General features: G+C 42.2%; 1 protein-coding gene across 4 annotated transcripts in view; it reads left to right on the forward strand.

The window, feature by feature from the left end:
• Window positions 1-21006, forward strand: part of LOC308062775 (contactin-4) — a 357825-nt gene that overhangs the window by 112509 nt on the left and 224310 nt on the right. The window contains exon 3 of one of the 4 annotated variants that reach the window (XM_080384697.1): window positions 18637-18757. The exons of 2 other annotated variants lie outside the window; for them this stretch is intronic. The gene's annotated coding sequence lies outside the window, so the exon portion shown is untranslated. Of the gene's footprint in view, window positions 1-1141; window positions 16325-18636; window positions 18758-21006 lie in introns of those variants that run through there. One more of the 4 variants, XM_080384698.1, reaches the window with a different exon arrangement.

Below are 21006 nucleotides of genomic sequence, written 5' to 3' on the forward strand. Positions count from 1 at the left end.
TTTCTTGGACATACTGAATACTTTGGGTTTGCTCCAGGTGTTCACGTAGCTTCTAGCTCTGTTGAAGAGGAGCGGTTTGTCCTGCATGGCCGGAATTTTCCTCTCCCGGTACATGGCCGGTCTCCTCTGCCAGCCTGTTCATGGATCAGGGAACGTTGATCCCAAAACATCCCAATAACTGCACAGTAATAAGCTCTCATTCAGTATATTTTAGAGAGCATACCTAAATGTAATGAGAATATGACCTACAGAAAGAAAGATATTAAAGAATTGTACGCATATCTGTAGCCAAGATGAAAAATTATGAACAGCAAGAAAAAGGTAGTCTTGAAGTTTGGAACAGAACAGGAACTAGGGGCTGTGTCCTTCCTCTGTTCCTTACTGGCACCTGACTCCAGAAAATTTCAAGGACTCATAGGACTAGTTTGGAGCCTGGTTTAACCAAAGCAGTATAAAGAGTAAAGGGTTTCTTTTTTTTTTCTAGGAGAGTGCCCTTTTGCCAATCATAAGAAAAGTGAAGTTGTTCTTGCTTAAATATGCATGGTAAAATGTAATGTTTTAGTAGCATCATAAAAATAATTACTATCCCAGTGTCAGGCATAATTATTGCAGGTGTGAATGGAAATACACAGCATCATGTTGTCTGAGACATAAGTATTTCAAGTATTTATAATTAAAAAAAGCCCAACCGTCTCAAGTCATTTCACTGTTGCAGTGAGGCTATGTGCAGTGTTGCTGCCAGGATTGCAGCTTTTCCAGGCTTCCTGTGTTCAGCATGGTGAAATGAACGTGAGCCTGCAGTGTGCCAAGGTGGCCAACAGCATCCTGTCTTGTGTCCGAAACAGTGTGGCGAGCCAGGACCAGGGCAGTGACCATCCCTGGTGCTGGTGTGGCCGCACCTTGAACCCTGGGTTCATTTTGGGGTTCGCTTCAAGAGTGACATAGAGGGGCTGGAGCGTGTCCAGAGCCAGGCAGGGGCTGGGGCACAAGGCTGAGGGGGGGCGGGGGGAGCTGGGGGCTTCAGCCTGGAGAGGAGGGGCTGGGGGGGCTGATCGCTCTCTGCAGATGCCTGGCGGGGGTGTGGGTGGGGTGGGGGGCATAGGCGGGGGTCGACGACAAGATGAAACAGCCTCAAGTTGCACCAGGGAGGTTTAGGTTGGGGATTAGGAAATATTTCTTCACTAAAAGGGTGGCCATGCACTGGCACAGGCTGCCCAGGGAGGTGGTGGGGTCACTGTCCCTGCAGGTATTTAAGTCGTAGATGCACACTCAGGGACATGGGTTAGTGGTAGCCTTGGCAGCGCTGGATTAACGTCTGGACTTGATCTTAAAGGTCTTTTCCATCCTAAACAGTTCTATGGTTCTGCCTCGCTCTGCTGTTATCCTACATAGCTGCTGACTTGCTGCCTTCTCCCGCTGCCTGCCTCCTGTGTTTCACCCATGTGCGATGCAGATAGAGGGCCGATGCATCGCTGAAGGAACTAAAATAGCAAGAGTACCAGCATAATGCTTGAATTGCAGATACACGCTATCCAGTGGCATTACACGAAGCAGATGGAGAGTTCCCCTGGTAGCCCTGCTGTCTGATAGGCACTGAATGGCTCGGGTGCCTGGCTGTCTGAGCATCTGGGGCACAGGTGCCAGGTTGTGCTGTGCTGCAGAGGGCATTAACGGGGTGCTTGTCTTGTCCACCCTTGGTCCCCATTTTGCCCCTTTTGCTGTGTAGTGCTGCAGTTCTTGGCTGCATGATGTGTGTCTGGGAAAGGTCAGGCCTTTGAGGTTTTGAGATGAAAACTTTGTCTGATGAATGAAAAGTACATCAACAGCTGTTAATGAGATCCCCTAACATCAACGCACATCTTGTAGGGACTGTCACAGCTGGACTTCCTTCGTGTCCTTCCTTTGGTCAAGGACTGTCTGCTGCGCTTCATGTACTGATGTGGAGGGGTGGTCTCTGGGCTTGGGTGAGGCTTGCCAGTGCTACCAGGGACTCCAAATTCAACTCCAGAAGCCAGCTACCATCATGTGCAGCTCGGAGAGAGGAGAGCTTAACCCATCCTCTCTGCTGAATACACATGCAGCTTAAGCAGCTTGGCTTAAATCTGGCTACGGTGAATGGTGCATCATCAGATACAGGAAATAATCATAGTGAAACCTCAGCACATCTTTTCTTTGTTAATTCCTTTCAGAAGCTACAGAAACTAAGTACTGTGTAGATGGTAGTACAAGAGTAAAATAGCTATTGAAAGGCTCTTTGTAGTTTCAAACTTGTTTGTTGCTACTGCTGTTCTGTACAGCCAGACATAATGAAGCTGTGTGCAAGGAAACAGAATTTCTGGGTGCCTGCTGTCCTAGAGGATTGCTAGCGAGGCACGTGAGTGGCAATAGCTCCAACGTTTGCATTTGCATCCACGACAGCACATTTTGGTTTGGTTTTTTTTTTTTTCCCACTTGCTGATAAAACACCTTCTCCCATTGCAGACCATTCCTTGCCATGCCATGTCACCTGGCCGCTCCGTGCGGGACACCCCCGCTGCTCGGCCCCTTCTTGCACCGGGGGGTCTGGGGTTCGGGGCGGGAGGACGCGGCTGCCTTGCGGTCAGATAAATTCCTTCTGTTTGAAGAATTTAAAAAATATGTTGTTAGGTAAACAAATTTCACAAGAATATGGGTTGAAGACCCTTACTCCTGGAAAGAAGCATCAGAAGATGTGTAAAAATTTTTGTCGCTATTTTGGTTTTCTAATCAAAAAACCTGCCAAAAGGAAAGGATTGCGTCTTGTAGCTGGGCCCTGGCTTTGAAACACTGCAGTGGGGAGGATGACAGGAATTGCTTTCGAGTTGTTCTGGTAATAATGACTGTAGATCAAATTCTAATAAGTTCAGCCTCTTAAACGTTTTGCTTTAAAAAAAAAAAATAAATCCACTTTTCTATCTGGACATATGTTTTAGCTCTGTGGCATGGCATTTATGTGGAAAATGATACAAGGTAAGACATGGAGTGCTGTTTAGAGGAAACGTTGTAGATTATAAATAGATTAAAGATTCATCTGACAGAGGAAATTTTCAGTACCCATTTCAAACTGGATGTGGCTTTTTGCCAGGCTGCCTAATGCTCTCCTAACCATAGCAGGGTCAGCTGGTGGACAGTTCTACCTAGAGTTTTTTAGTTAGTACTGGAGATGTTACTGCAGGCTACTTCTTGGACTTGTATCAAAGGAAAAATTGGAAGTTAGCAGTAATTTTTCAAAAACTGTTACCTGTGCAAAAATCTCTGAGTTTAGGGAGAAAAGGTAACCAGAAATCTGAGTTTAGGGAGAAAAGGTAACCAGGGCAGCTGTCCCTCTCGCCTACCTGCAGCTTCAGCAGACATGCCCTTGCATGGCCTGAGTCTGAAAGAGCTGAGTTTTATCTGAGCTGGAGTTCTTCTTCATTTATTTTTCTACTGTCATATTCAACTTACATGTTAGTGGAAAGTTATGAATGAACACTTACATACTCCAAGCATCTTTTGACATTTCCAACACAATAAACGTGTTAGACTAATTTAAAATGTATTTAGTTACAAGACAGCGTGCTTGATTTCCTGCACCCCCGTGTCTGCTCACCTGGTCCTGTATGGACTCGGTCCTTCACCTTTGTGGTGGAAAATGATTTTCACAGTGTTATGAGTATATGTGTATAAGGATACTAGAGATGCTGCTAATTTATTCCTGTTGTGCACTTGTATAAACCTGGTATGTGTAGAGGTTAATGGGTTTCCTTCTCCCAGTGTTTTCTGCGCAACGATGCTTTCGTAGCTAGAAAGATAGCAGTTTAAAACTGAGGGAAAAGACAAAAACCATGTTAACTGATTTTGGGAATGCTATGTGTTTTAAAATGTAAGGCTGTGATTATTTTCTGTGTTCTCCATTTTGACTTTGCTCTCACCTTCTAACTGAAAACGATTATTATTGCCCTTGTTTACTGTGCTGATTTATTTAGCCAATACAAAAGACAATTCTATTGTCAGTGTAGGATTTTCAATAAAGTAAGGAAGCTTAAGTAATCATTCTTATTAAAATAATCAGGAATTTGTCATAACACTTCCAGAAATGACAAAGCTCTATTTCCAGAAGTTTCTATAGCATTTTAAGCTGCTTTTGTAATGGTGGTGTAATTGATGGCAGTGTCTTTAAGCTGACTAGCTTATTTTAGGTGACTAGCTTACATATGTTGCGTATGTATATTTAGGATGTACGTTTTCATGGTGAGAGCCTAACTCATTTCTACTGCTGGCTTTTAAGGACTTTGAGATTAAATAAATAGATAATTCAGAGATATTCAGAGGTGCTTCAGCACAACGTAGGGTACCGGTGGTGATTGCTGGGCTGTTCAAGTGCTTCTTGGAAGTTCGCTGGGGCCCCAAATGGCTCTGGAAAATGTGCTCTTAGCTACTGAAATGTTTGTGGTGTACACTCGTATCTCTTGAGTGGCCTAGAAATCTCAGCTTCAGAAGTCTAAACGCTGGGAGTGTGTACTTTTATATGAATAGTGGGTTAAGAAATTTTTGCACAGTACAAGTTGCAGGGTATTTGTACAGGCTGATCAAACTGAATGCTTATCAGAGGCTGTTAAAACAGACATCTGCATCTTTCATCGCAGTAAGTGGAGCTAAGTACAGTTGTGAAGCTTCTAATTATTGGTACGTGTGAACTGAGAAGCGAGGCTGCCCTCTGCACGTGCTGGATACAGCTCACATAGAGAAGTGGATGCGATTAAGTCGGTAGGAGAAAAAAAAGCCCAAGATGTAAACAAAATTGTTAGTGAAAAGAAATTGTCTTTGATAAAATTCTGCATCTAAATTCACCTTGAATTAGATTCTTTGAGGATAAGGTCACTATTTCTCATCAGAGGCTTTTCTGTGATGTTTCTGCTTTACAAAACGATCTAATACCTCTCTGAGGTATCTCCTGCCATTTTTCTCCATTAGCCCTGATGACTTTCCAATTATAATGCCCTTTGAGCCTTTCCAGGAGGCAAAACCAAGGTTTCACATTCCTCGGGAATTGTCGTGAACAGAACTGGTTTAAAAACTGAATTGTGGTAAATTAACAGTAACCCACTGCCTCTCTGTAGTTGCTCTCTGGCATGACTGGATCAGTCACTTATTGGCCAAATAAGATGTCAGGATTTAATTTAAAAGCTGGGTTTGAGTTTTGGGAAGTGCCTCAGGGTGCAGAATATTTCCATGCGGTGAACATCACTGACTCCTGTTAGTGTCAACAGATGATTTTCATTTGAAATGTAACTTTTAGTCTTAGTAACAGATCAGAATAAAGATATTATTGTGATATAAAATAATAAGTAACCCACGTTCTTTGAATGAACTGCTCACGAGAAGTCTCGGTGTTTTGTGGGTTTTTCTTAATACAGAAATGTGTCTGTGTGCATCTGCTTCTTTCTTCTGCTCATTCCCAGTTCCGGCCTCTGACATTCAACGAGTTTTTATGTCTAAGTGCAGTTAAAATTGTAGAATAATGTGGGTTGGAGGCAATCTGGAGATCATCTACTCCAGCCTCCTGTTCCAAGAAGGTCTGGTTAGGTCAGGTTGCTTGGGGACTTTTTCATTTGAGTGTTGAGTGTCTCCAAGGTCTCAGTGACCTCTATGGACTACCTGCTGCAGTATTTTACCATTGAGGGAGGTGGGTTGGTGAAGAGAAAAGTAATAATATTGTTCAGGAAAAGAAAAATAATAAAAAATTGGTCTAGCAGTAGTAATTAGCCAGCCTTGGAGAAGATGCACACTCACAATAATGTTCTCCTGCTCTCATCCTTGGTGTAAAAGCGAGTACTTTAATGTTAGAGATGGCACATCTAGTAGTTGTATCTGGTAGATAACTTATGGTTGCTTTCAAAAAGGTTGGTGAAGGATTTGTTTTAGGGTGCTTTAGATGATTTTGTTCTCCAGCAGAACAATTTGCTGTTTGCACTGAAGCACGCTGGTGGCGGTGAGCGCCGCTGTGCAGCCCCCCAGGCCTGTTCTCTGCTTCAATAACTTCATATCACTAATATTGGAACTCAAAATAAGTAAGATAGTGGTAATGTAGAACTGCTAGATTATAGTGTATGATATGGAATCAACAATTTTCAAAGTAATTTAGGCTCTTAGAAAGCTAAACCTCAATCCAAGACCTAATTATTTTAACAGTTATGAAAACGTTGCCCTTACGCATTTTCCCAAAAACCAAAGCAGTAAGTTTCTTTCTTCTTGGCACCAATTTTTTTTATTTTGTTCTTAAAAAGATTAAACAGTCTAGCTGCATTAATTAGGCTTTCAGAGATATTTATTTGCGATGTGCAGACTGAAGGCTGAGCCAGTAGCCAGGAATTCAGCAGCCCATATGAGTGTGAACAATGAGGCATCTTTTAGAAACTGGCATTTTTCTCATTGCGCTGCCAAATGTACTTCAGCTTGAATCCCTTACACAGGGGGACTTCCAAGAAGTGTTGTTTCCATTGAAGATGCATGATTGTTCAAGTGTATTTTGGAGCTCTAAAACATGTGCTAATCAGAAACTTTGATGGCTGTTACTTGGCCTTAAACTCTTTATTAAAAACAGGTGCTTCTTGTAGGCTTTCAGCAGCTTGGCTGTAATGACAAAGGCAGCTTTAGCTTTTTAAGAGTTTAATGTGTGGTGTAACAACAGCGAGCATCAGAGCACCGGGCAGTGGTTGTGTTGTGAATCTGCATCTGCAGAGGTAAACTGGGAAATAACCAGAGACCAAGTGTGCCGGAGGAGGATAAAAGAGTGAACCAGAGGGCAGGAGAGGGTACACCGACCTTTAGGACCATCTGTTTAACAGAGCTCTGTGTGTGTCTTTCTGGAGTCTGTAGTAGCTGTGTAGAGGTAGCAGTTTCTCAAACCATTAAATGACAATAATTCATCTTTTAGTTGGTAATAAAATAACGAGCTTAAAAAAAAAAAAAAAAGCTTCAGAATTTCCTGTTTAGCAATGCTGGAACACTGATTTGACTGAGATCAGCATAGTTATTTAAAGGAGATGCAGCTTTGGGTGCTTTCAACATGAGCCTGGAATATCTACTGAGAAAGGTCTCCTTGTTCTCCCAAGGTCCGAGGCAGCATTTCCTCAGTGCTGGTGTCTCAGGGTGAAATGCTGGAAAACAAAAAGTCAATAGAAAGCCACACTGGACTAAACACTTCTAAAAGCCCCAGTATATGCCTGTATCTTTAGATGACTGCTCTTTTGTTTGTTTTGGTTTTATCATCATCTGTGTCCTTATCCTCCAGAACACATCTAGGCACTCGTGAAAATGTCAGCTAGGTTGTCCTTGGTAGGTTGAGAAAGAGATCATTTTATGAATAGCTTTTTTCCACCACCCCCCTTTCTGGGAAAAAAAATAACAAAATTGATTCCTTTGCTGATCTTTGTCTTTAGGTGGATCCTGTTCTATTCGTGGATCAATAAAAATGTGTCTTTAACAAAGAGAGGATAGATACAGAGGCAGAAAGATTAGTCCATTCATCAAGGACGATGTGAAAGGAGGACTGTGGTGAAGTTAGAGATCTCGTATGTTCTGTTGTACTCCCATGACACTGGAAGTCCCATCACTGGTAAATATTTCCAGTTTTAAACATCTACAGTTTCAATAGCTGCAAAAGGTATTTTTATGTAATAAAATTAATATATGTTCAGAAGTGTTGTACACGTGCTTGTCTAAAGAGAAGCATTGTGATAACCTGCTCTGTCCGTGCTTTCTGAGTATGGAAGAGCAATTTAATTTTAAACCTGAAGTGTTAAGTTTTAATTTTTTTCCTTTGCTCAGTCTCCTACTTAGTCATACATAAATCACAGTAGTATGAAAGAACTAGTAAAAATGGCTGTATCCTTCTAGAGCTGTAATTTGGCTCCATGAATTATTAATTATTAGACCAGTATAGCAACAGCTTTTTCAGAAGTCAGTATAAATGTAAGAGGCTCACCTTATCAGCTGAGATCTAAGCAGTGGCAGTAATGTAATTCTTACCATTTAGCACTTTGTGGTATGTTGAAAAGGAATAGGATATTAGACCATTTAAACTTTCTGAAATACAACACAAAGTGAGGAAGTGCCTTTTTTTTCCTCCCTCCCCCCCAATAATTTCAAAGAAATGAATACATGTGGATTTCTCAGGGGTTTGGACTGGTGGAGATGTTGAAGCTGTTCCATTTGTGAAGCATCACTGTGAGGGAGACCAGCTCAAAGAGCACGCTTGAAAAGGGAAGGCTTTGGCTGCTTGCACTGGTTAAAAGAAAAGAAGAAATCGACAGAGGCTTGAAATTAAGCTTAAAATGGATGAAAGGTAGCATTTAACAAATACAAAGGCATCGGGTGTTGTAAGTAAAATTTTTCCTTCCTAAATAATGTAGCTTTCTGGTTTAATGCTGTGGTACTACATAAGGCTGGTGTTAATTTTCTTGCAGCCATTACCAACGGTCCTAGGTGACCCTTGTGTTGTCCTCTGATGTCACTGCTCCGGCCAAAAAAACCCAAAAAGGTGTTTTAAATTCTTGTTTTAAATGACTTTTGTGTTTGGTGTAATCCTAAAGGTTCTTCTCAAAACTTTGTCCTTCTCAGATATAATCTGCCGCTGGCAGTTTCCAAGTTGAGTGCAATAGCTGATTTAATTGAATCCCATCTTGCAGAATTTAAGTGCGTGTAATGGAAAATCGAAATACTTCAGTGCTTCTCTAATTTTGAAATTTCATTTTAGCATTTTTATTATTTTAGCAATACTGCTTTCCATAGCTAAAGATAAGTTATTAAAATAAGGAATGTCTCCTGCAATATATCATAACCTATTTTTAAAAATATGATTTAACTTATAAACAAATTAGGAGAAGGGTATTAAGGAACTGATTAGGTCTTTTTTTTTTATTGAGGTTTTTAATAACCATTATACTACAAAATTTATGTAAAGCAATATTTCAGGGAGAAATCCTAATGACATTGTAATGTGAATTTTACCTGAGATTGTTTCACAGGACTGTGCAATAATCTAGTTGCTGTCACTTGTGTCTGATTTACAGAGGCCATTTTGCTCCCATCTGTTGATGCAGACAGACCAGGCAGGGTTAGGAAAGAGCAGTTCATCAGCGCCAGTGCCTGCAACACTGGTTGCAGAAAAGTAATTAGTCTGAAAATTCAGATGAAGTATATAAGTCCCTGCCCCGGTTCTCTTTTTTTAATGTCAAAGGGGAAGAATTTGGTGGGTGATACTGCAAATTAAAGTTGGAAATCTTCCTTTAATTTTCTTACCCCCTTTTGTTGTAGATTTTACTTGAATTTTCAGTACAAATATATAGGCAAAAAACAGATTTCCTATGGGAAATTATTAATAACCATATTTCTTGCATATTTCTGTTAAGCTAAGTATACTCGTATATCAGCAGATTTAATAACTTGGTCTGGGGAAGCATGCATGAGGACAGGGCTCGTGTGGGGAGCTGGTCTGTCATAGCTTTCCTATCCCCATTTCGTATTCAGGATAATTAATGATTTTTTAGACTTAGTTCTTAAAACTTGCAGGAAGGTGTGGGCGGGGGGCTGGCTGCAGTGGGAATCGCGCTGCTTGCAGGGAACCAGGGGTGGCCCCTGCCTTGTGGATGCCCCTCATACCTGCACCGTGGGTAAAATGTTACTTGAGGAGGAGAGGCAGCAGAGGTGGTTTCATTTGGTGTGGGAAATAGGTTTACCTTCATTATTAACTGCACAATCATGCTCTGATGATGCTTAACATGTGAAAGTAATCAGGACACTTTCTTCATCTCTGGCCAGTGAAGAGAGGGAGTACATTAATTACGCCATCCCTCCAGGTGAGCGGTGCTTGTATGCAGCACATTACCCAAATTAATGTGACAGAGACCATTAAGAATTATTTTTCTCATGAATTCCAGCTATTTTCATTATATTTGTTTTGGGCACGCTAGCATAGATTTGTGCAAAACAGGACGGGTGTGCAGGGTGATGGGGAGGAAAAGCTGGTGCCTGCGGCACATGCAGCTTGAGCGCTGGCGCTGCCGTGGCTTGTGACAGTGATGCCGTGCTGGCAGTGCCCATGCCTGCTATCCCATTGTCCCGGGACAGCCAGCGTAGGCAGCCACCGTGGCCTGGGCACCCATCACAACTGGAGCCTCTCATGCAAGAAATTGGAAAAGTCCTTTGGTGGGGAAGAAAGATAGGGAGGAGACTAAAGATGTAAGTCTTAATCTTGGACGCTATAGTGTGTGGAAACAAATGGTGTGGTAAAACTGACCAGAAATGTGCCAAAAGGTTCTTAAAAGGCAGCTGGAGCCTGCTGGGGGCTGCATGTGGCTCTGGGGGGTGACCCGTGAAAGCGCACCAAAGCACGTGTCGGCACTTCCGTTTGCAAAGCGTTAGCTTTTGCAGCAGACTGATCTGCCAATAAATAACACTAAAGTTTACAGGCTTTTAAATGGATGAAAACAAATTTGGATGCCTTTTTCTCATCAGTGCTTTTAGGGGTACAATTTTTTTCCCTCAAAGAGCTGTGAATTTAAAATATGTTCAGACACTTCTTGCATCCTGTGACAGCTGCCGGGCCGTGACGCTGTGAAGAGGATAGCTGGTGGCCACGAGGTCCGTGCTGGGCATGGCTTGGAGCTGCTGCCACTGCGCGCCTCTTCTAGGGTCGGGCGTGCGTGGGTGCCAGGTGGCCTTCTGCCATCTCAGTTGCCTTTTTGTTCCCAAAATTAATCCCCTCTAGAACTGTAAGGGGGTGGAAAAGGCTCATTTGACTTCCAGCCTTCCACACGTACATTGGTCCAGCTCCAAGGTATGCCTGTGCCGCGTGTGAGGGTGCCATTGCACAGTGGATCGCCGTACCCAAGCTCACGTTAGCAGAGCTGGCCCCGTGACTACCAAAGCAAAGCCACCACCATGGTGTCTTTGTTGTGGACTGAGAGCTGTCAGCCCCCAGGATGAGCACATGTTGCACAGACGTCTGTGCTGCCATGCTCACTCCTGTTCCTTAGCCTGGCGAGGCTGTGACGCAATCACGCCTTTGGATGCACACCGGAAGCTTTCCTGTGGATCCTTGAAACTTGGCTTTGGTGCCTCTTGGAGCTGCTGGCCACAGCTTGCTGAGGAAAATGGTGCAAGCACCAGATTTTGGGCTTTATCCTGAACACAGGGTCTGGAGAAGTACCTGCTTTCTTCACGTGGAACAGTAGCATAGTGCAAAGATGTCTCACCAGCGTGCATTGAAGTTGAGTAAAGGGTGGCGATTTTTTCACGTTGCACCTTAGCTTTATCAGATCTGCTCTTTGGCTGAGTAATGTTTTTGCATCTTTTGTGTAAAATCTGGCATCTGAAGCGTCTTATAACTGTACCTGGGAGCCCAGAGTGGCAGAGGGAAGCGGGGATGGGGAGTGGGCACTGCTCCCCCCCAGACAAGCTCGCCTTGCTGGGGTCTGGCATCAGCACGCAGGGCTCATGTAGGGAGCAGTTCGGTAAAGCTGCATGGGAGTGGTGTGCAGGCATCGCTCCCCAAACGGCAGCGTGGGGACATTTATGTGGTTTCAGTGCAAAATATGAGGCCTGTAGTGGCTAGCCTTGGGGCGTTACAAGGTGGTCTTGTTTTTCAGAGAGGGAGATTGGGTTATGGCTTCGTGTTTGGTGGAAGCTCCTCACAAGTGTTCCTAGAAGATCCCAGTGCTGGGAGCCCAGCACTGTGCTGTCCTTCACCCTTCTCTGAGCAGCCATGCAGGGCTCCTCGCTGTACCCCGTGCCCTGGGGGTGACTGCAGCAGTGCCCATGTCCTGGGGGTTTGCCCGGATTTGGAGCAAAGGAAACCAGCCAGGCTGCGAGCACTCACCCTTAAGGTTGGATGGCTGGAACAGGATTAATTTTTGCAATGCAAGTCTTCATGCATTTAAACACATCTCCAAGTGAAGATGTTACAAATAATTGTGCTTGGATGGCTTTTGAGTCTCACAAATTAAACCTATTAGGAAAATCTTACTCGAGTTTCTGTGGTGTGGTTTTGCAGAGGGAAATACTTACTCTGTGTTTGAGAAGCAGTAAGAACTATACACTTTAAGTGGCGGAAAACATGACAAAATGTTTGTTGCTGGGAATGGAAGTATATCAGAAAATATATGGCTATTACCCAGCTGCAAGTTTCTCCATTTAAATGCAAACAAAACAGGAAAATGAAATGCAATTTTTAGTTTAATCAACTTTCACGAGTCTTTTGGGAAGCCCCAAAGTATCTGAAAGGAGCCTCTGGGACCTGTTGGGTTTAAATATGAGTTTTGAAGTCTGCTCAGTAGTAGATGGTGTGCTGGGTTTGGTTTAAAAATTAAGCTTTGCAAGTGGCATCTGGGCCTAAGGGGAAGCTGGCTGGCAAGGGGGAGGGCTTGTCACATTAACTGTTCAGCTCAGAGGAGGATTAACCCTTTCTTTTGCTAAAAATGTGGCTTAATGTAACGGTTCTTTGTCCAATACATATGACAAATAGCAAGTTAAAATAACAAACTTATCCATTAGAATTATTAAAATAAAAAGAACAAGAATGTATAGGAGAGATGATTAAAAAAATAGACAGCAGACTGTACCAGGCAGCAATATGGAGAGTGCCACCACAGTGGAACTCACAAAAATTAAATTGAATTAAAATGCCCTCTAGTTATTCTGTCCAAAAAATAATGAATTTTGGGAAAGGAATTAATGATTAAGTATCATTTTTAATATCACAGCATCAAACATCTCATCTACAGAGATGTTACAAGTATGATAAAAATATAAAAAAGTTTGTTTTAATAAAAAAAAAATAAGTGTAAGAATTGAGGAGTGCAGAAGGCATAGTGAATTGGATTTTTTTTCTAATCTCTGGCACTAGAGTGGGCTGGGACATTTCTGCATTGATGTCCTCAGTGTTACGTTTCTCTTGAGACCAATTACAAAGGTTCACAAGGTTGTTTTTATTTTCCTTGCTCTTGATGCCTTTTTAATGAGGCCTCCTAGTAAACAGCAAGCATTATGCTTTCCTGTTATATTCCTGTCTGCCGCCTTTAAACATTTATTACTAATACATGTGGGAAATGATTTATAAATTAAATATTAGGAAAATGTACTTTTAAAAACCAGAAGTAGTTAGGGGGTATATTTTATAATTGTCATTGGGGAAGTGGGAGAGGAAGTCATGCCAATATTTTGCTAATGGAATCGCAGTGAAAAGGACTGTTAAAGCATCATTGTGGTTTCATGTAATAAATAGAGATAATAGATGCATGGAGTTTTCAATCCATGTATCTGGGCCTGTGGCTTGGTGTAATAAAATCTGAATTAAAAAAGAAAAAAAAAAAAAGTAATTTGTGCAGAGTTGCCCAAGGAAGTTTGAACGTTGCTGTTCTGTGCAAGCGTGTCTTTCCCCCCTGGACTGCCCTCCTGCTCTGTGCCAGCACTGCCAGGTCCTGGTACCCACAGCATCCTATCAGCACAGAGTCCTGGTATCCACAGCATCCCATTGGCATCGTGCCTGCCAGCACTAGCTCCGGCCCTGCATTGCTGCCTCGGTCACTGGATCTGTGAGATTGAGGTGATACTTGCAAAATGTTCTCTGATCACCAGCACCAGCTAATCAAGCCTAATAACACAGTTATTTTGGAGCTAAAGTGTGAGTGACAGAGCCCTGTATGGGGTGACTGCATCATGCTAAATGCTGCCATGTTGGGACACTGCACGCTGCAGTATTGCTCTTGCTGCCTTAGAAATACTGAAGTCAAGTACAAATACTGTAATTGTTTAAAGATGTTGTGTCTCGTTACTGAATTGTATTTATTTACTGGCTGCTTAGTTAATACATTGGCAAATGCTGCTTGCTTTAAATCATGACTCAATTTGCTGGTAGACAAGGCTTTTTCACCTGGGTTTGGAGAATTTGTTTTGCTCTTTCATGCTTTGGTGCCAGATTTGCAGTAAGGTTCACGGTAAGCGAATGCAAATAGAAGTGGGGTTTTGGGGGGTTCTTTAGTTTGGATGTTGGTGGCATTCTGTTGGTTTTTTTTTCTTTTAGGTGGTTGTTGGGATTTTTTTGGTTGTGTTTTTTTTTGGGGGGGTGGGGGGGTGTTTTTATTTGAGGATTGGTTTTGTTTATTTGGTGGTGGGTGTTTTGTTTTTAACAAAAGTCTATGCATTTGGCTGCCCCACAGCAGGCTTTGTCGCTTTTGTACTGGTAGTTTGCTGTGAGCCATCTCTGGTGATAACCAGTGGCCGCATCTCAGCTGATGCCCTTTTGCTGTCCCGTGGCAGCCTTAGCTGGCACATCTTGTTCTGTATCTGTGGTATCTTTTGTGGTGTAGATAGATGAGTTCATTGATAAAGCTCACCTATAGACACGTGTGTGGGTAATACGTATGTATCCAAAACTTGTTCTCATAAACGATGCATTTCTACCAGGTTTGTGTTTTGGGGAGGTCTCTGTCAGCACAACAAATCTCTCTTTTTATGCCCTGTTATGGTGGAAAGCTTGGAGGGGTCCAGTTCCTCTCCTAGAACTTGCTCTGGTGGCTTGAAGCAGAGTTGGAATCTGAGCACAGGGAGGCTGTTGTTCAAGAGAGTCATTTTAATTATATGTTTTGATTCCTCTGGGTCTGGAAACTGTTGTGGATACTCCTGAGGACCGGGATGCAGAAAGGTGTTTGTGCCTCTGTCTCAAGCAGGTCTTTGCTTTGTTTCTTGATATTTGCATCTGTGATTACAACCACTTTTGTATGCTGCAAGTTCAGCTCCTTCCTCCTATTCTGCCCTTGGAGTTCCTGTTGAAACTGGCTGAAGCACTTGCATGGCTGCGACCTGCAGTGCTGCCACCTCGGACCACAGCCCCCTGAGCCCTAGCGCGTCCCTCAGATGCTCAGCAGTAATTCAGCTGTCCCTCGGCTACGTTATCCCTCTGAAAAACCTTTTCAGCAATGCTGGAGGAGAGGAGCGGTTGTCTTTAGCTGCTGCACTGAAAGGTGTTTACTTCTCAGTGATGTCAGGCTGGTGGCACTTCTTTTCCAAAACTCAACTGTTCTGAGAATATGAAATAATACTTTGATCGTTTTCTTCTTTTATCTATTTAAGTAGATGGTTTTGTTCTTGTATGAAAGCAATCAGCTCAGCTAATCAAGCTGCATAATGATGTAAAGGTCAAAATAAAATAGCGAACTGCCATGATTCACAGAAAGACTGGGTTCAGCTTTCAGAGGAGAGCAGACCATTGTGAGAACATAAACTCTTTTTTATTTTTTGAAAAGAAACTAGGTTACTATTTTTTCCCTGTCCTTTTTGCTGTAAAGTCATGTTGTCACCCACAGATGTTATCCCTGAAAAAAAATAAGAAGAGTGAGTAGCTGGCATCTCTTGTAAGGAAAAATTACTCTGAGAACATAGGGGTCCCTAATTATATTGGAGTAATAGCAGACTTGATGCTGCGAGGGGAACATGCTCACCAGCAGCTATCCGTTCTCCAGACAAGGTTGGCAGCAGCCTCACCAGGACACAAAGCCTTCTCTCTCTTGCAGTCATCTTCAAACTGCATCACATCAGCAGAGGGTATGGTGTCATGTTCATCCAACCTCGCCGCATCAGGCAGTGAAAATAGTAAATGATACACCATTAATCCTTTCTTGATGGTTTGAAGATGATAACCCTCTGTAGTCATCCTCTTGAGCCAAACTTGGATTATCTTCCGTGGTATCTCCTGTCACCTCCTACTGTGCTGCGCACACGGGTGCTGTCGGAGCCGGTGCTGGGCAGGGGTCGGAGCCGGGGTCGGGCCAGGAGAGCGGGCGCTGTTAGAGAAAGGCTAAACTTCACGGGGGGTGATGTGATGAAGAGTGATGTGGTTGAGCTGGAGTTTTCCCAAGCTCTTCAGAGACGTGGGGCTGGCGTGGCAGCGTACATGGTCGAGTTGTTACAAGGACTCATGGTGGCATTTATTTGAGAAGGCCAATCATTTATTTTTTGATTCTGCTGTGTGAGATTTATTTTTAGTGTAACTAATCAAATGAGTATAGAATGAACCTTTTCGTGAGTAGCAAGTAGCTTGATTTATTAAGTGGGATTGTAATCCAACATGAAGCATTTGATTACCCTCACACACGCTAATCCGTTTTTTATGAGATCAATTTGCCCCGAAGATTTGGTATTTTTTTGGCAGCCTTTTTCCTTAAGACCTCAAAATGGTATAAATTATGAGCTCCAGCTGTTTCTCATTATGTGGTTTGGTTTCTGACATGCAAGGTACTGGATTTTAAGCTTCTCAGACTTTTCCCCAGTAAGTATTATTTAATAGCTGTTGCTGCATGAACATTGATTTTACCAAAATAAGTGCATTAAGATGTTTACTTGTTATTATTTATTACCAGCTGTTTTGTTAGCGTTGAGTTGGTGTTTTTTATTTCTTTCTGGGTACAGCATAATTAATTTTGTGTGCTTATCTGGAGACTTTCTTGTCAGTTATTCATAGCCCAACTACTTTGTCTGCAATCTTCAAACAATTTACTGTGTGATGTGAAATATTTCAGTGTGTTCTTGCATTAAGATTTAGAATAATGTAGCTGTCTCTTGGTATTTATAGCAGCCTGCTGCAGTGGGAGGCAGTTCACCTTTTATCCTCGGCAGTGTTGTGGCACAGGGAAGACTGGCCTTACACACCTTGGGAGGATCGGTTCTGGCTCAGATCTGGGCTGGTTCAGATTGTTTCCATGCTTGTGTAAAAATCACAGCATTGACCGGCTGAGGGAGGGTATTTCAGCTCCCCAGTCAATTGTTTCGCGATGCTGTGGGTTTGGATATGAAAAATTTTGTTCTTTTTTGCCTGTGTGGACAATGTGTGATGTTTTGCATAGATCCACGGTGTCCTTCTGCACTGGGAAATGCTTAAGGAGGTTGAGGAGATGTGTGAAGTTTCAATAGTTTCCAGGACAGTTTTATTGTGGCATGGTAGCAATAAAATCCCAACAAACAGATGAAATGCTTGGAACCTTAAGCGTGGTTTTACCCTGACGTGGGTGGGGGGTGCCCACGTGATGGACACGGCTGCTCAGCTCTGTTGCCCCAGCTCCTGCTCCATGTCCCACCTTTCAGCCCATCTACTCTTGCTCTGAATATTTTTTTTTAATTTTTTGTCAGTGGGATTAATGGCAAGGATGTAGTGAAAAATGGTGACTTTTAAGACAGTATTATTTTTTTTTTTCAAAAAATAAAGCCAGAATTAAGAACAATGAAATTTCCAGAGGTAATTACAGCAACTGTTCACATCTATTGGAGAGAAAAATTGCGTGTTACCTTTTCATCCATTCAAAAATAAATAGCACAAATTGAGATTTGTGCATGATTCATACCACCCATTTATAGGATCAGATATTCATTAGGAAACAACTATGAAATCTGAGAAAGCCATAGTTTTTGTGTATAAATTGCAAACAAAATGATTGAGTCAGTATTTCAATTATTCTAGTCTTAGTCAAAATTTGATAACTGATCCTTGGTGCGAGATGCCTTTAACACTGAGACTTTTGCTCCTTAATCCCAGCCAGCTGCTGCACAGCTTTCCAGTTGTTGAATGAAGTGATGACCAGGTTTTAGCCCTTCTTTAATTAGGCATCTTTAACATTTAAGGTGGTCTTGTAAATATAACCTAAGTTGCACAAGTCATGCATCTTGTATGTATGTATATACTCTGCTCTGATCCTTTAGAACGAGTACCTGCTGTGACCCTGAGCATGGGTGCGAACACGCTTCCTCACCACAGTGGTAATGCTGAGGTTGGTTCATGAATGGCCGTTAATATTCAGCTCAAAACAAAATACAAATCATTGAGAGTCAGCAGAAGACTTTGTTTCTCTTCATTGTTGCAGTTTACAGTTGTGCATGCAGTAATTGTGCAGTTTAATCACGTTCTGCTATCAACCACTTAAAATATTTCTGAATTTACCAAGAAGAGTGGCTATCCATCTTTGGGCACTTTTCAAAGGAACAAAATAGAAATACCATAGGTCACAGATGATTAAGTATTTTTTCTTATTTCTTTTTTGCCAGTATTTGTTATATATCAACAAAATGAAGAAATAAAATGAAAGCCAAATAAATTTCATTTCTGTCAAAGCCCAGAATGGAACATGATGCTATTCAGCATCTGTCCATGGCAGGTTTCCTCCTTGCCTTCCGCCTTCCAAGCCAGGTGTATCTCTTGGTGGCAGTGCTCAAGCACGCTGGTGCTGTAGGAGGATGGGCAGGCGCCTGTCTCGCTGTGTTCCCAGGGCTGCCAGACCTCAATAAAATGGTGAAATCCTCCCGAAGTCTAATTTCCCAAGATCCAAACCCAGGGGGGTTTGGCTAGCTTCAGATGAGCTCCAACATTGCCCACAGGGTTTGCCCATCACAGCTAATTACCATCTGCAGCTGCTGATCAGTGTAACGAGGTGGGATACAACAAAGGGTGTCCCGCTGCCAGGGCACAGCTCCCAGGGGATGCAAATCCTTACATGCCCCAAAAGGCATTTTCTGAGTTCAGTGGGCAGATAGACCTGAAAAGGGCTGAAAATGGCCAGTCAAACGTTTCCCATTTTGGTGCTTTCATTACAGGGAGGGGGAGAGATGCGCTTCATGCTTCTGTTGACCGTAACATACCCAAGGCAAAAAAGGATTGTGAAATTACAGTTGTTTCTCTGCTGCTTGGGGATTTCTTCACAAATCCAAATCACTGGTGGGTTTCTGCATGTTTGTTTGGTTTTCTGCAATTAGAAGCTGTAGCCAGATTTCATGGCAGTTTGAGTTGGTTTATTATGTAGGAGTAGTGAGAGGGAATTTGTTGGTACGTGTTTTGTTTTCCTTTCCTTCATTCTGTTTTCCTAAAATGAAACATGATGATGTGATATGTGGAACTGATGTAAAAGAAATTCATTCTGGTTCTTCAAATTCATTGTGCAACCTGCTAGGATTTTCCTTCCTGACCTTGCTTGCGGATTTGATACCATTAGAAGAGAAAAATGATGCCTGAGAAGACTTGTAATCTAAAAAGTCTACCTTGATGGCAGATTAAAAAAAACAACCAAAAACACCACCCAAAAAATGCCCCAAACCCCACCAACAAACCGTGAAAACTTTTAAGTATTTTGTTAGAGGACTGGAGTGCCAGGGTTTTTTTCAGGAAAGAAGGCTGATGAATAGCCTGACGTGCCTTTGGAGGAGCCCTCCAAGAGGATGTCAAGAGGAGATTGGCCCTTCTATCAGGGAAAAGGGCTGCCACGTGTGTGTGTCTGTAATAATTAAAGACATCATGTCCTAGAAAGTATATCCTGTCCTGAATGCTGTGACTTTCTGGGAATCGATGGGGTTTTAGCAGGGGATGAGCAGGACTTGGGTTTTACCTCTTGCCCTAGAACTGGTGGCTGGGTGAGACCTTGGGGTGGCTGGTGCAGGTGGGATGCTCGCCTGCCAAAGCAATGCCTGCCTCTTCATATACTTACTTAAGGAAATATGTAAATGTGATTTTATGTAATATCTAAAATGAATTTGTATGGTAATAAGCTTCGGTGTGTGCACTAAGCAATAGTTTCATCTCACATAAACATTACTACTTGAAAGAATTTTCTTTCTGGCATTTCTTTTATAACTGTATTTGAAAGCCACCTTACTGAGGAGGTTATTCTGGTAATATTTTTTTTTCCCTGCAAATAACCTATTTTTGAAAAACAGATCCTTCCTAAGGGCAGTCAAGTGTCAAATACAGAGTTATGGATGATGTCAGCTGCGTGTGGAAGCACACGCTCCATTTATTCATTACAGCTGTGAAAGCTTAGCTGTGCAAATGCCAAGTGCCGGTTGTGTACCTGTCACTTCATAGCTTTTAATGAACATTGATCATGTTCACCCAGACGTTTATTTGAATAAAGTGAATGTGAAGTAATTTTTAAAAACACAGTGTGAACTTTCTTTTTTTTCGTAATATTTTATAGTCTTTAGGATGAACCTGAATTATTCAATAATTCCCATATCTGAAAAATTATTACTGAAACAGAACAGAATCTGTACATTTATTTTGGTCATCTTGGAAGGTTTATTTAAGAGTAGAATTTCTCAGTATACTCTTTTCTTAATATTATGTACTTTTTAAAATTAGTTCCGAACCCCCTATTCTCTGTAGTTTGAAGTTGTCTCGAATATCTTTCTTTAAATAGTCTTTAAACAGTTTCCTGGTATTACCTTTGGGAAAACAAACCGTTCTCTGGCTCTTCATGCAGAACTCTGTTATGTCATTTAGGGAAATAACCATGATCTGTTTGCTTGCTTGAATGAGCGGTCTGGCTTACCGGTTTTCTTCTGCCATTCCAGGCAATACAAAGTGTGAAATGTAGGAGCGTGGCATTGCCAAATCCGAACTACAGCTCATGGGTCTGTAGGTTCTGTGCCCTGAAGCACTGGGCGCTCGGAGCAGACAGATGGGGACCCAGTCAATAAACTACATAGTCGCATCCTTCTTTAAGAGCTGATTCCTTCTGTGTACGGCACAGTTTGCTGTATGTATCCTATAAGACATACAAACTGAAAGCACGGTGTGATGATGGGGATATAGAAGATCTTCTGGGAAACCCCTAATCAACAAATAATTTTCAGGAACCCCACAGAGAAGCAATCTGTTATGTGGTCTAAGAACGCCACACTTGTTTTAAGTCCTCTTTGATTAAATACCCCTTCCTGCATGGGCTGTTTCAGGGAAAGCACCTAAAATAGATGTAGATACTGTGGAATATATAGCGGTAGCTTACATTTCTTAATGTATTGTGGCTATTGAAAAGAAAAACCCATTAAAGAAATCTTTCTAAACAAATCTAATGTGTTTCCTGATTGAAAGAAACTACATGTCTGCAGACAAAGGAAAAATACTAAATATGTTGATTTTAATAAAAGCTTTCCAATGTTTAGTTTAAACCAAGGACCCAAGTGCAGTCTGCA

The sequence above is a fragment of the Falco punctatus genome (genome assembly GCF_963210335.1).
Source record: "Falco punctatus genome assembly, chromosome: 4".
Taxonomy (NCBI): domain Eukaryota; kingdom Metazoa; phylum Chordata; class Aves; order Falconiformes; family Falconidae; genus Falco; species Falco punctatus.